At 44.1% G+C, this 16401-nt stretch overlaps 1 protein-coding gene across 2 annotated transcripts in view; it reads left to right on the top strand.

The window, feature by feature from the left end:
• Window positions 1-16401, top strand: part of LOC147891986 (uncharacterized) — a 49650-nt gene that overhangs the window by 31661 nt on the left and 1588 nt on the right. The window lies entirely within an intron of this gene.

Here is a 16401-nt window from a genome sequence, read left to right as displayed (position 1 = left end):
CTCTTCCCGTCCCTCAGGCACCATGGGAAAGTATTACAATGGACTTTATTTTTGATTTGCCGAGATCAAAGTCAGGGAATGATGGGATTTGGACTATCATAGACAGATTCAGCAAGCAAGCTCATTTCATTCCGGTTCGCAAAACCATAAAGGCAGATCATATGGCTAAGCTGTTCATGGCACAGATCTTTAAACATCATGGTATGCCTAAGTCCATTGTTAGTGATCGAGATCCCAGAATGACCAGTCTATTCTGGAGAGCTTTATTTGATAACATGGGGACGAATCTGAATTTTTCTTCTTCTTTCCATCCCCAGACAGATGGTCAAAGTGAAGTAGCAAATTCTACCATTTTGGATATGCTGAAATGCTACGTGGGTGACCAAAGTTCAGACTGGGAAAAGTACCTACCGTTAGTAGAGTTTGCTTACAATAATACAGTACATAGCTCTACAGGGAAAGCCCCTTTTGAAGTCATATATGGGAAGGTAATTTTGCCACCTATATTAAGGACTAAAGATGAAATATTTGCAGCTGATCAGTTTGTTAGAGACCTCCAGACAGCTTACAGCCAAGTCCGGACAGCAATTGAAAGGTCTCAAGAGAAACATAAAAGAGCTGCAGATAAGCATAGGAGACAGTTAGATCTCAAGGAAGGGGACTGGGTACTTCTGAGGTTTGAAAAAGCTAGGCTCCGTAAGTTTAAAGGCAAACAGAAAGTGTATGCAAAGTTATCTCCCAGATACTATGGCCCTTTCAGGGTTACAGAAAGAATAAATGAGGTTGCATACAGATTAGCATTGCCAGAGCATTGGAGGATTCACAATGCATTCCATGTGAGTCTTCTAAAGAAATTCCAGGGACCAGAGCCTACAGAACCAGTATCAGAAGATCCACCAGAAGTGGATGAGCTGGAGGAAGTCCTTCAGCCAGAGCAAATTGTGTACCATATTGTACGTAAAGGCCCTCAGGGTAAGGAATTTTACAGGTATCTTGTAAAATTCAAGAATTATACGGCATTAGATGCCAAGTGGATGGACGAAGACATGTTATCCGATCATCCACAGCTTTTGGATGTTTACAAGGAAGCTTTTCAGTTGAGGTCAACTGAATAGAAGCCGAGGGGATGTCACCACAATGTAAATATCCTAAGTCAAAGTACAGTTGACCATTTATTTGATCATAATTAAAGAGTTTTATATGTGTTAATTACGGTCAAAGAGTTATTTTAATGGTTAAAGGATTGACTACGGTCAAAGATACTTGACTCCAGTCAAGTAAACCTGACTGCGGTCAGAGAGTGTTGACTTCGGTCAACGAGACTTGGCGGGCGCCAAGAGGGTTAGCCCCGGTTAACCAAGATGTGCCAACTTCGGTTGGAGAGACTTGGCTATATTTAAAGCGCCTTGACCCTTGGTCAAAGCTCTTTAATTATAATCAAGAGTGTTGACCCCGGTCAACCAAAGAAAATATATATATATTCATTTATATATATATATATATTTGTTTAGATGTGCACATGTGTTCAGTGGGGACGCCCACCGTGACTAGGATTAGTCCTAGACTTGCGTCCACGACCTTTCAATATATTTGTCAGGGGTGCCGTGATATGTGAATAATCACGCACAGACTTCCGTAGAAATACCGTAAATCCTAGGAAAGAACGAAGTTGTTTCACAGTCTGAGGGATAGGCCATTCTAAAACCTTCTGGATACGATCCAGATCAATGCTAATACCTTCAGAAGAAATCTTGTGTCCTAAGTAAATGATCTCCTTCATAGAGAAGGCACATTTACTCATCTTGGCATAGAGCTTATGCTGTCTTAGAATAACTAAGACAATCCGGAGGTGTCCTATGTGATCCTCAAGCGTTCGGCTATATACCAAGATGTCATCTAAGAACACTACAACGAATTTGCCCAGAAAATCTCGGAACAAATCGTTCATCATTTGCTGGAAGATGGCAGGAGCATTGGTCAAACCAAAAGGTAATACAAGAAACTCGTAGTGGCCATACCTAGTTCGGAATGCGGTTCTATCTATGTGTTTAGCATAGATACGGATTTGGTGATAACCCGTACGCAAATCAATCTTGATGAAATACTTTGCTCCGGCCAAACGGTCTATCAGATCATCGGACTTCACAAAGCTTTTCAAAGCTCCAAAATAAAATCAGCAAAGTACCCAACCAAAGAATGACTGCACCTGTGAACCAAGAAAGAGGCGGCACACGAGGCCAACCAATAGCTTATGGCAAAAAGAAATTGCAAAAGCAAAATCACAACTCACCAAGTCCTAAAAACTCAAACCAAGTCCTCAATTGCCAAGAGGACATAGTAGCCAATGCCCAATTGCATTCTCAGCCAAAGAGGAGTGCAAAGGCATGAAGAAAGAGCATTTACAAGCGCCGACCAGCAAGAATTCCACTTAAAAACATGCAAAGAAGCACTTCTGTCGCGAAGAAGTGGGAGTTGTTGGGCTCAAAAGAAGCGTGCTTCAGAGAGGAATGCATTGAGAGTGATACCAGTTCTAGCAGTGAGTCAGATGATGCTACTATGTTGAATGCACAGCTTGCAATTGCAGTGATTGCTTTGACTCAGCTGACTCAAAACTTGGCTCAGATTATGCAAACAAATGCCAAGAAGAAGAAGAAATCAAGAAAGCACAAGCACGGAAGGAGTGAGTACACACATGCATCAGCTTCTCATGGCGGACAGCACACTCATGCATCAGTTTCCCATGAGGGACAGCCATAAAAAATGACTCAGAAAGTGACTTCCAAGGGAGAGGAATCCCCCAAAAGAGCACTTGAGAAAGAGGTACAACAAGTACAGCCAGTGCAACAGTATGAGCAGCCAGCACCAGGCCTTGGTTTGGGTACTTCTACTCCTCAAAATAATAATGTGCAGTCCATAAATGTGGCTCAGTCACCTCAGCCATATTTGAGGCAGCAACCTGAATATTTTGATACAGATTCTATCTTTGATGCTATGTTGATTTCACCGCCAACTGGCATAGAAAGCAAGCCATGTATGACAATGTCGGAATGCAGCTAGGCATGCAAGCCACAGCACATGCTCCCATGTCTAATGTTCAGCTAAGCATGGCTCTCCCTAGTGAAGGGAATGCTGCAAAAATACAGCCATCTTTGGGACAGCCAACATCAAATGTATATAAAGAATTTAAGGATGGTGGTTCTCATGTCAAGTTTGAGACATAATGGAGTATAGGACATGTACAAAGCCCTCACATTCCTTCAACAGTTTGATGCTGCATTTCTTGGGGGTTTGTTTACAGAAGCATCCAAGATGAGGAAGGTTGCCACACTTTTGAAAGGCAATGCACTTAAGTGGTACACCAACCTTATGCTTCACGGAGATGCACCTGCTACTTGGCTGGAATTTAAGCAAGTGTTCTCTTCTACTTGGCTTACTCCAACTTTTGAAGTTGAAGTACTTTCACAGTGGCATGACTTGTCATACAAACTTTGCAAGAATCTTGATGATTACACCCAGAGGTTTTGGGATGTTTTGCTGACATTGAGCTCTTACAGGCATGTTTCGTTGAAAGAGCAAATAGAGAGGTACTGTAGTGGATTGCCTAGTGAGCTACGTGATTATTGCATCAAAACCAAGGTGGGTTCTATGACTCAATTAATTGAGAATGCAAGGACAGCATATGCATGGATGTAGGAGAAGAATTTGGTCTGTATGGACAGCAAGAAAGAAGACAACAAACGGGCTGCCAAACACCAGGATAAGGACATCAAATCTGAAAATAAAAATTATGGCAAACGACTGTTTCAAAAGGGAGGAAAAGCCAAATTCAAAGCTGGTCAAAGGCGCGGACAGCCTAATAAACAGCCTCGTACCAAGTTATGTGATGAAGAGAAAAAGTCACTCATGTAGCAAAAGAAATGTTTTATATGCAAAGGAGAGGGACACCGCTCTTATGATTGCCCATCCAAGAAAAGAGACAGGTGAGATGATGATAAGAATGATGATAAACAGGTTGATCGGAAGGGCAAAAGGCCTAAACCTTCTGCAGGACTTCTTCCAGATGTGATTGGGAGTTTTCCACATGCACATGATGAAGAGGAAACGAAAAAGACTGAGATGTGTAGAGCATGGGGAAAATTCAGAAATCAGAATTGTTTGTTTTTCTTTGATTCTGGGGCAAAGGCGAATTTCATAACTCCTGATATGGCAAGAAGGCTTGGCATCAAGCCTGAAGAAATGGGGCCATCCGGCATGTGTGATATGGCCAACCTTGAACTCAACACACCTGTCACTCCTATCATTGGCAAGTTGAGGATGCATATCCAGGGATATCAGGATGCAGAGGACTTTTACATTATGCCTTTGCCAGAGTGTGATGCTTTGCTTGGGATGCCTTGGATGTACAGGGTGGGGGCTGATGTGTAGATGAGAAACAAGAAGATTTCTTTAACTCATAGAGGCAAAAATCATGTACTTGATGTAAAGTTGAAAGGGGAGTCCATCCCTGTAGTTTCAGCTTCTTGTATTTCCAATGTAATAAAGCGTCATATTTCAGCGTACTTGATTTTTGTCAAAGAGGACAGCCAACCAGTTCAGGAAGGCTCTACTCTTTCTGCTTTAGATAGAGAAAGGACTGCTTTTATTTCAGATTTTCAGGATTGTTTCTCAGATGCACTTCCTCAAGAATTACCTCCCAAGAGGCCCGAGGATCATCAAATTGATATAATTCCAGGAAGCTCACTGCCTAATATACCTCCCTATGGTGTTAGTAAGGCACAACAGGAAGAGATAATGTCACAAGTGAAGGAACTCTTGGAAAAGGAATTAATACAGCCAAGTAATTCTCCTTACTGTTCCCCTGTGTTGCTTGTGCAAAAGAAGGGTGGCAGTTGGAGAATGTGTATTGATTATAGGGCTTTGAATAAAGTCACAATTAAGAACCATTTTCCAATTCCACGCATTGATGATATATTGGATCGGTTGGAAGGTTCCTCAATGTTCAGTCGTATTGACCTTAAAGTGGATACCATCAGATAAGGATACGGCCTGAAGATGTCTACAAGACTACCTTCCGCACTTCATTTGGCTTATATGAGTTCCTTGTGATGCCTTTTGGTTTGACTTATGCACCTGCCACTTTCAATAGAATGATGGACATAATTTTTAGAGCACACAGAAAGTTTGTGGGCACTTTCTTCGATGACATCATTGTGTTCTCTAAAAATGAGCAGGAGCACAGGAAACACCTCACTATTGTGTTTCAAGAGTTGAAAAGACACAAGCTGTTAATAAACACCAAGAAAAGTGAGTTCTTTATGCATGAGATTCATTTTCTCGGTCATATAGTGTTAAAGGATGGAGTCAAGATGGATCCTGCAAAAGTTGAGGCCATAAGGAGTTGGCCAATTCTGAAAAATCTGCATGAAGTCAGAAGCTTTCTTGGGTTGTGTTCATACTATCGGAGGTTTATAAAGTACTTTGCAGAAATTGCTTCTCCCTTGCATGCTTTACAGAAGAAAGCTGTACCGTTTCGGTGGGGACCAAAGGAAAATGCAGCTTTTGAAGAGCTGAAGCAAAAGTTGTGTTATGAACCCGTTATTATCTTGCCAGATCTTGCAAAACCCTTTGCTGTAACTTGTGATGCATGTGGGAACAGCATAGGAGGCACTTTGATGCAGGATGGCAGAGTGGTTGTATATGAGAGTAGAGTTCTCAAAGATGCTGAATTGTACTTGTAGACATACGAGAAGGAAATGTTGGCAGTGATACATGCTTTGACCACATGGAAACATTATCTTCTTGAAGTTGATTTTTATGTGCAGACAGATCATCAGTCACTTAGATATTTTCTCACGCAGAGAAAATTATCTGAAAAGCACTTGAAATGGGCTAACTTCCTCTCAATGTTTCATTTTCAAATTGTACATGTGCCGGGTAACAAAAATGTCATGGCTGATGCACTTTCCAGGAAACCACAGCCTGAAGCAGTCTCCAAGAAACCTAGTGCTTCAGCAGTGAGCATTGCTTACAACAATGTGTTAGATGTGATGAAAGATCAGTATGTTAATGATGCTGATTTTTCAACTATTTATGATCAGCTTTCAGATGGTCAAAGGCATGATCACTATATGTTGAAAGAGGGTTTCATTTTGATGCATGGACAACTCTGTGTCACTGATTACATACGACATAAAGTCATAATGGAAAGTCATGCTCCTCCATATGCAGGACATAGGTGAATTACAGCAACAATTACAACAGTGGAGCAATACTTTTATTAGCCATCTTTGAGGAAAGATGTGGAAGAATATGTAAGAACATGCATGGTTTGCCAGAAAGCAAAGTTTGGCAGGTAGAAGGCACCTGGGTTGTTACACCCTTTGCCAATTCCGGATAGACCATGGCAAAGCATAGCTATGGATTTTGTGTTTGATCTTCCATGTACTCCTACTGGACATGATGGATTGTGGACAATAATTTGTAGGTTTAGCAAACAAGCCCACTTTGTGCCAGTAAGAAAGAAAATTACAGTAGATCAAATGGCCAAATTGTTTCTGCAGCATGTCTTCAAGTATCATGGGATGCCTGAATCCATAATCAGTGATAGAGATCTGAGGATGACCAGCCTCTTTTGGAGAGGGAGTTTGAAAATATGGGCACTACGCTGAATTTTTCGTCATCTTTCCACCCTTAGTCTGATGGACAATCGGAGTAGGAAAACTCTACCATCCTGGATATGTTTAAATGCTATGTCTCAGACTACAAAAGCAAATGGGAGCATTATTTGCCTTTGCTGGAATATGCTTACAATAATACGGTGCACACATCCACAGGTAAAGCACCTTTTGAAATAGTGGAAGGTGCCAGGAAGATACCTCCCATTTTGCATACAAAAGAGAATCTTCGAAGCTGATCGTTTTGTGGAAAGCCTTGAAGGGGCTTACAAGAAGATCAAATATGCCTTGCAAAGAAGTTAGGAGAAGCAGAAAAGAGTAGCAGATAAGCACCGCAGGGAATTGGTATTCACAGAAGGTGATTGGGTTTTGCTGCGTTTTCAGAAGGCAAGACTGAAAAATAAGAAAGGCAAGGAAAGGTTGTACACAAAGTTGAACATGCGTTATTATGGTCCTTTCCAGGTTTCTGAAAAGATAAACGAGGTAACTTACAGGCTGAAGTTGCCTCCGCATTGGAAGATACATAATGCCTTTCATGTGAGCTTGTTAAAGCAATATCATGGAGATGTTCCCGAGGGTTTATCTGATGAGGTACAACCTGAAGTGGAAGAACAAGATGAACTTCTGGTCCTAGAGCAGATTTTGGTACACAGAGATAGAAAGCTCAAGCGTAAAGTTATCCGTCGCTACTTGGTAAAATTTCAAAATTACCCATCACTCGATGCGAAATGAATAGAGGAAGGTGAACTGGCAGATTCACCTGAGATATTACAGCTTTACTTTGATGCTTTCCAGTTAGAGCCGACTGCGGTCTAGGCTCCTACAGGTAGTTCAGCAGAGCGAGCGTCCGGAGCATTACTTGGTATTTGAGAGGGGGGTAGCACCTCCACTCCCTCAGTACAGACAGGCTCACCGTGATTTCATAAGGTCGCTTGATGACACTGTATGTTTCATCCGAGATACTGAGCTGACAGTATTTCTGCTGTGAGACTTCATGATATTGATGCATCTTGACTATGATCGCCTAGGATCACATAGATTTTGAGCAGTGTATATGGATGGATGCATGCCTCTCCTAGCAATATTTTCACTATCTCTGTATACTATAGCTGCGGCTTTCTTGTATACTCTTTCATGGTATATTTCATGCTTGCTCCTGTGTTTTGGGGCAGCAAACTGTGGTTTGCTGTTTCAAGAGAGGGGTATGTCCCGGGGGCGTGAAATTCTAAGTACTTTAATGTACTACAAGACTGTGACAACTTTGGTTTTAAAAGTCCAAGCGTGGGCTTAATAATGTGTAATTAAACGCGGCATGGTGCCTAGCACATAAGTGTAATTAATCCCTAGGCCCAAAGGCATTCCAAGGAATTAAAAGAGTGGTTGTTGGAAAATGATGACGTGGCATTTTTAATGGCCCCCCTAGAGGGCCATGTACCTTCAGTGGCCCCTCCTAGAGTTCCCGGTGGCTCTAGTGCCTTCTACATGCTCCTTTGCCATTCCTGGACCTTCCTAGGCCTTCTAAACTTCACATGTGTGGTTTTCTCTCTCATCTTCTCCCTTTGTTGAGATTTTGGACTGGTTTTTCATCCTCCTTCAGCTGAATTCCGTTTTTCTTCATAACTCCTCACCTATTTGGATTCCTTGAGTTCCGTTTGGCCCGATGGTTTCCCCTTTGCCTCCCCTTCGCAGTGATATGCTTTTCCCTCCGTGCGTTTGGTAGAATGGGCAAAGCTGAGCACTTCTTTTGATGGTCGAATTTGCAAAAGTGGCTTTTTTATGGACCTTTTTGCTTCTACAGCCTCCTTGGCCTCTCCTCTTGCAAAGCTACAGCTTTTTGTTGAATTTCGAGTGGTCCCATGCGCTGGTTGACTGGTTTTTCTCAGTTTTGGAGGAATTTCCGACGATGAGACTTCTCCAAAACCTTCTCAATGCATTCCTCTCTGAAGCACGCTTCTTTTGAGCTCAAGAACTCGCACTTCTTCGCGACAGAAGTGCTTCTTTTCGCATTTTTCAGTGGAATTCTTGCTGGTTGGCCCTTGTAAATGCTCTTTCTTCATGCCTTTGCACTCCTCTTTGGCTGAGAATGCAATTGGACATTGGCTACTATGTCCTCTTGGCGATTGAGGACTTGGTTCGAGTTTTCAGGGCTTGGTGAGTTGTGATTTTGCTGCTGTAATTTCTTTTTGCCATAAGCTATTGGTTGGCCTCGTGTGCTACATGAGTCATTCTTTGGTTGGGTACTTTGCTGATTTTATTTTGGAGCTTTGAAAAGCTTTGTGAATGCCATCTGGAAACCACTCAAAGAGAGTGCAGCTGGGGTGTAGTGTGATTGCATGTGGACAGCCAATGGAATTGCACTCGAAAAAGAGAATGCCTTTGGATTGAGCCTATGGGTTAAGTGCACTTATGTGATGGTGCTCTATGCTTGAAAGCCTTGCAAAGGCTCAGTGAATTGGGGCTGCGTGCTTAGTTGCAGGCACTTGTAATCATTTCACTGTGAAATATAAAGAGATACCGAAAGGGACGCCACGGTGTTTGGGGCCAATCGGGTGCACTTGTCTATGTTTGTTCAGCAGGGGCATTCTAGCCTCCATCCCTTTTTCAGTGGTTTTGTTTGTGAACAAATGGGTAAATGCCAAATGGTGATCATGCAATGGTTATAATGGTTGTGATATATGCTTTGTGAGCTGTAAATAAGTGCTGAAGTGATTAAAGGTTTAGTTCCACTGCCCTTTGAGTGATTAAAGGCCGGTTTCACTTTACAGTTTGTTAGTCGTCGTGAGATCCACCATGCCTCAGCTAACGTGAGATGACCTAAAGCTTACTCACGTGTGAGGTGGGCTCTCATCTCTCTGCACTCATCATCGAACCAAGAGTTTTGAGGCATTTTTCCAGTTGAGACATGTGCGGATCGAGTCGTGGGGAAATATCTAGTGGTAACGTCATGTACCCTTAAGACAAGGATGTGTGAGGTGGCTCTCACATAAACTGGATCAAGGGAGTAGTCAGAGTGGATCTGAACCCGAGGGGGCATGGGAGGGGCCCTCCTTGTGACTGGGATAGTAGAAGAAAACCGAAAGGCAAGATATGAATGGTCAGCGCCCAGTGGGTGAGAAGCCACAGTAAAGTCGTGTATGAGGCAAAGGATAGGGGGCCTAGTAGGTAGTCCACTGTACTATTCTCCCCACCATGTGGAAAGCAAGTGAGCCCACCAGATGATGGACATCTTTGGAGACCATTATATATAATCAAATCATGGACTGCACCATCTCTAATAGATGTCGTCCATACTTTATCACGTGTGGTGCATCTTTTGAGAGAGAGAGAGAGAGAGAGAGAGAGAAAGAAAGTTTATTAAAGTCTTCGGAAGACTGATGGGTCTATGAGACTATGAAAAAACCTGATACAAATCCAGCTAGAGGGGTGGAGCTACTAACCAAGCATCCACACCCATACAAAAGCATAAAAAAATTGTGTCCTACATAGTAATATCAAAACAGTAGTCATCTACATCATCACCATCCTCAACTGCTGCCATAATACAAATTGAAATGTGCTCCAAGATCAATGTGGTCCCTTCCCCTCATCAAGTGCGAGGGAGCGACATCATGAAATCAAAGAGGGATTGTTGCCGGTCCCTTGTGGATGCAATCCTATGCTGTCTCCTGGTCATGACTCTATGCCTAACGAGGGCGACAATCACATTTGTCGATCTCGCTCCCAGGGAGGTCCATGCGATCCGGTTGGAAGAACTCAATCTGAGAAGAGTCCACCTGGATACGCTCCTCCTGTCTCTGAGATCGGAGTAGGCCCTCACGATGCCTAATTGCCTCATGAATGAATGCAGCCAGACATCTTTGATTTGGAAAAGAGAGAAATGGGGATAACAGCCCAGAGCTATCTCTCAATTGACGATAAAATCGTCCTCTGATCTCATAGTAAACAGAGCATCGAAAGATGAAACGTTCCTTCGACTCCACCTCCTATAAGCTGCAGAGTAATATTGCGCCTCCCCCTTGGGTAGACCCTCTGCCCGCGGCCACTCTCAATGTGGAGTCTATGCACATGCTCTAAGCCCACGCATCTCTGCGAATCGACTGACCTCTGAATCAAGCACTGATGCATAAATCTTGGACATGACATGCCCAATCATAACGGTCTTGTAGTTCCCCAGGTTCATGGGATCCCCTGCCTTGTGAATAGGTGACGGACTGATCCGGGATGTCAAATACTGTGGGTGCACAGTCATACCAAACTATGGTGGCGATGAGAGGAAGGGGATCGTCTCTCTAGAAATCTTTGCCAAAAGTCTTTGGAGTTATTTCTAAACAAAATGTTCAGTAAGTCGTCCTTGTTTTAGCGGATAAACTCATGTTGCTCCCTGCAAACCAATTGACAGTACTTGCGTATTGTGTCAAGTTCGGTCGGAAGATTATGTTTAGTCTCGAATTTGAGTTGGTGGCGCAAGCCTTACACTCATCATCGTTAGTGTGAGGGAAGGCATGAAGTGCAGCCTCAAGTTGTGAACGGTGATCAAGGCAATGTGATCCTCCAGAAGGGGAATGAAGTCAATATATGTGAGGAGAGTATAAAGGCGTGCTGAGTACCTAGGTGAAAGACTACGATCGACGAAATGTATGTCTTGATAAGTGTTGTGGGTGATCAGGGGAGTGAAGAATATAGCGAGGTGGGGTGTGGACATACGGAAGAAGACATAGGTATGGTCAGTCCTAGGAGGTAGTGGTGCGACAAAAAAGTCCGTGATGTGGGAGGCAAAGGTAGGGGATCCCATGATGTAGTCAAGACTATGAGGGAAGCAAGTAAAATCACTCGAGGATGGCCATCTGTCAAGACCATTATAAATACTCAGATCATGCATCTTGTTGCAATCAAGCAATGCATGACCATAAAATGTGATAGGAGCTCGCCTGTCCGCTCAGACTTGTAGCAAACCTGCATCCTCTAGGTCAATATCTGATAACATCATAGAGTCATCTTTGAAGTCAAGGAGTGATACCTGATGTGCTCATGGCCTCGCATTGAAGTCCCCAACCAAGAGGACTTCCCCATGACCCGAGAAGTCAACGATAACTTGATAAAGATTTGCGTCTCAGTCTCCTCTCGGGCATTTCTGGCAAAACGTGAGATCTCGGGGAGAAAATAGCATACTGCTATGAACAAATCTAGGCTGTCTGTGTGTCAAATCTGGATCTAAACAAACCTAGAGTGTGAGTCTGTCTTCTCTACTGAAATGGCCCCCAAGAGAGAACTTGTAGAGAATTGCTACTCCACCAAACCCTCATACTCCTCTAGTATCCCTCGTCTCATCTTTGTAAGCCGTCTCCCAAGTGTAGCCACTAACCACGTGTAGAGGACGCTCTGGACTCTGATGTGTCTCCGCATAGAAGACTACGTCACGACCTATATAGGATTCCGAGAAGTTCCCTAGTTCCGACCATAAGGTACCATTACAGTTCCAAATGATGCAGGATAGGGTCTCGGATATCTGAGTCCCATAGACCCCGCCTCCCTATGCGAGAGAGGAACCCTGTGCCCGACAAGGGCTTGTGAAGAGTCGCCCATCTTGTACTTGGGGGGTACTAAGATCCAATTCTATCGCGACCACGTCTTGAGAGTATCAGAGGATGGACTCATCATCAGACCCCAGTACCTCGAGGACAGAGAAGTGTCCAATGCCTTGAGGATTGCCATTGGACAGATGCGGATCTCGTCCCATCAGTTGAGGATTGAGACATAGAGAGATGCAGATATACCTAGAGAGCAGCGGATTTGCATATTATGCACGTTGGATGAGGTCGAGACAGATGAGCATTTTCTATGTATTTTCCCAACCTACTATGAGATCCGGGGACGATACTAGTGCTTCTTTCAGGAGGGGCATGTCTTTCGTCCACTTTCACGTCTAATCCACCTCCATGAACAGATTCGCATTGGGCTCTATCTGCTTGAGATGCTACGACACAGAGACACTATTGCGACAGATTTGAGAGCACAGCACCACAGGCCACTGAGGCAGACCGAGCGCAGAGACATGTCACAGATTACTATGCATTCGAGTGAGCTCTAGGACACACTGGGGTAGAGGAGGAGGAGCTAGCTGATATGAGGGCAGCATGGATCAGTAGAGAGAGCCGACACGACAATCCCAAACGAGGGGCACAGAGACCACACCTGACATGGAGAGGGACCAGAGCACATACGATCGAGGTCTGGCCTATCTCAGCCCTCCTCAAAGGAGACCACGAGAGACGAGGTGGCACTCTCGACATAGTCTATCGGATCCAGAGATCAAGGAGCCATGCCCTTCACCACAGCGCGAGACAGCTCGATGGACGCGGATCCGAGACAACCTCGCAGCTCGGTGGAGAGCCACCAGTGACCACGGTGCCGGGCTTTGATTTTTGAGCCTTAGCTCTCAGTCTGTATTTAAGTTATGTTTTAGTCCTATCATACGCAGCTGAAGACAGAGGGTATACGCAGCTGAAGACTGATAGAGTGCCCAAGAATTCACATAGAAGTGTTTGCAATATGTGGAATCCAAACTTCTTTACTGATGTGTACTAAACATACGTGCAGTGAGTAAATGAGCAGATGCACATGAGAGATGTAGAACTGACAAAATCATATTTTTGTCCAGTGGACACAATACAAAATGTATGGTAGGTGTTTGGCACTCTAGTAGTAGAGTGCTACCTAGATGTGAACCGATAGTTATTCTCCTACCTCCGTGGCACTGTCAAAACACTTGGCCTGCGTGCTCTTGATGAGCTTAGGTGGGCCTCGTTCCCGTGCCCTACAAACACACCGCTCCCGGACAGCTACCCGTGAGACAGTGAATGACCTTGAAGACTTGACCACTGTAACCGGCCTTCATTTTCCTAAAGTGCAGTAGACCACAACTTGCATTGCATATTCATTATTCACAGCCACATTGCATCATTTCCAACCACTTAACTTTAAATAATACCACTTAGAAACAATTTGAGAAATAACTAGATGGAGGCTAGAGTGCCCCTGCTCAATGAAACCAAGTACAAGACACCACACTGGCCCCAAACACTTGGCGCCCCTCTGGTATTTATTTATTTCTTTAGGAATGAAATTGGTACATACAACAAGGGCTCACCCTTGAGCTCTGCCCCACGGGCTATTTCCACTGTCCAAGACAAACTTTGGCTACAACCTGCATTCTATCCTAGTGCACACACTTGTACCCAAGTGCCAAGGCAAGGCTAAGGCATTCACCATTGTTCATGACCAACTGTAAAGGTGTCCAAGCATTCCACAAAGCATCCAACTTGCTCAACCAAGACTGGCAATCCCACAATCCACTGACCAGCCTCTTAGGGTGACCAAGCTTCAACACAGATCTCAGACTGAACAAGTGACCACAATACAGGAAGTGCCCCTTTGGTTACACCCTCTGTGACCGGGTGCCCAATCACTGCCTGAATGGCCAAGAGGAGCTTCCAACAACAAATGAAGCAACAACAAGCTTCCAAAATCACCAAATGCAATCAACATGAAAGGGATAGCGACAAGAGAACTCAATCCAGCTCCAAAACACCTCCAAAAGCAACAGATCTAGTATGGAGACTAGTAGGAAGAACTGGCAGCTAGGAGAGGGAAAGGAAGAGAGGGATAACGGGCTGGAATCAGAGATAGAAGAGCGCAAGAGGATCACGGGCAGGAGAGAGAAGGTGAGCAGGCCGTACAGCAGGGGAAAAGGGCAGTACAACAGTGAATAGACGCCCGTACAGCAGCAGCATTAATGGCGTCCGTACAGCCAGCAGTGGAATCCCTCACAGCAGCAAATTAGCGTCTGTACAGCAGCGAAATAACGTCCGTACAGCGTGCATAGGGGTCCGTACAGCCAATGATCAAAGCACCTTGGGATGCGTGCAAGGGAGCAGCCTTAAAAAATCGTGCAACAGCAAGTAACGTGGGGGGGAAAGGTGATCTCGAAATGCGTGAAGGAAGCCAGCCAAGAGAAAACATCATGTAGCCTTGAAAGGAGAGGAAGGGGGTAGGTGTGCATGAGGGGCTGCCACGTGGCCCCTCATTAATGCTCTAACCCACAAAAACCAATGGAACACTGGTTTGCCAGCTCTGTATGCTTTCTTTCTCTGCTTTGAGCAGATAGGTGGCTAATTGGGCACTAGCAACAACTATTGGGAACTATGTGGCCGAGTGTGGTTACTAGTGACAGTTCCGGGCTGTGTGCAAGCTTCCTGTATTATGAAGACCTACTGCCAGGAGTGGGGAGAGCAGTGAACAATAAAGGCTACGCAAGGTATGTGGATGCCCAATGGGATGTGGATTGGTGCAATCTCCATGATAAATCTACAATCTACTGCAAACACTTTTTCCTTTGCTCTCTCTCTCTCTCTCTCTACAAACATACTAGGGCCCAAGACAATCGTTGGGCTGGACCCCCCCGAAGGCTTTATTCATGAAGAGAGAATCTCAGTACAATAGTTCAGTGTGGAAGCTGTTTCACAAATTTTCAAACGTGAATCCATTTTACAAGAGCTTCAAGCTCATTACTTTGGCAACATGCCAAGTGTCAAAATAACTAACCAAAATTTAGTACATGCCACAAAGGGCAATCTCTAGGGTCTTCGATGTTCCTTGGTCACACGAACATCTTCTGGTCGCTTGCTAAGCTCCTTAGCGCTTGGGAAATCAACCCTTCTTAGTACCTGCAACAATTAATTAATTGTTAGCGCTTTGCATGCAAATAATAAACTGTGAACTAATCCTAGTCAGGGTGGGCGTCCCCACTGAACAAACATGTGAACAAAACATAGAACACAATTCTTGGTCAACCAAAGTCAACCCTCTTGGTCGTAATTAAGGGGCTTGACCATCAGTCCGAGCGCCTTAATTATGGCCAAGTCTCTCCAACCGAAGTCGGCGCACCTTGGTTAACGAGGTTAACCCTCTTGGCGTGAGCCAAGTCTCGGTGATCGAAGTCAACACTCTCTGACCGTAGTCAGCTCTATGGTTCTCTCGTTAACTGTAGTTAACCCTCTTGGTAATAAACCAAGTCTCCCCGACCGAAATCAGGCTTACTTGACCAGAGTCAAGTATCTTTGACCGTAGTCAATTCTTTGACCATTAAAAGAACTCTTTTGACCATAATTAACCTAGATGGAAAACTCTTTAATTATGATCAAATAAATGGTCAACTGCACTCTGACTTAGGATATTGACAATTGGCCCCGGATGTAAGAAAGATTTTGTCCTTTATGTAGCCTGGAATTCAGGGCCTCTCACTTAATTAAAGAAATACCGAAAGGGGTGCCAAGGTTTGGGGCCAATCTGTGTCTTTGTTTTTGAGCAGCGGCACTCTAGCTCCGAGTCTGCTAGTTGTATATTTGCTGAATTGTTATTGTAACAGTGTTGGCTGGTTATTTTGTTAGTTCTGCTGCCCTTTGATTTATTGAAGGCTGGTTTCACTACCAGTCCTAAATCTGTTTTTTTTGTGCTGGCCTCGCATTGGATTGTTCATTCACCCAAATATTGGAATGCATTCTTGTGGCATCAGTAGAAATTCACGGCATATGCTGAGAGAATATTGGATGGGATTGATGCCTGAGAGAGGGGAAAGTTTCTTGCAATTCAAGAAAATTGCAGCCAATGGCCAGATTAGGAGTGTAGGTCATGACTTTTGCATACAGTGGGGTGGTTGATGCATTATAAA

Source organism: Dipteris shenzhenensis, chromosome 17, assembly GCF_047967505.1.
Source record: "Dipteris shenzhenensis isolate YYH24624 ecotype China chromosome 17, Dip_SZ_1.0, whole genome shotgun sequence".
Taxonomy (NCBI): domain Eukaryota; kingdom Viridiplantae; phylum Streptophyta; class Polypodiopsida; order Gleicheniales; family Dipteridaceae; genus Dipteris; species Dipteris shenzhenensis.
The sequence above is the reverse complement of the archived record's forward strand: the minus strand, read 5'-3'. Positions and strand labels throughout refer to the sequence as shown.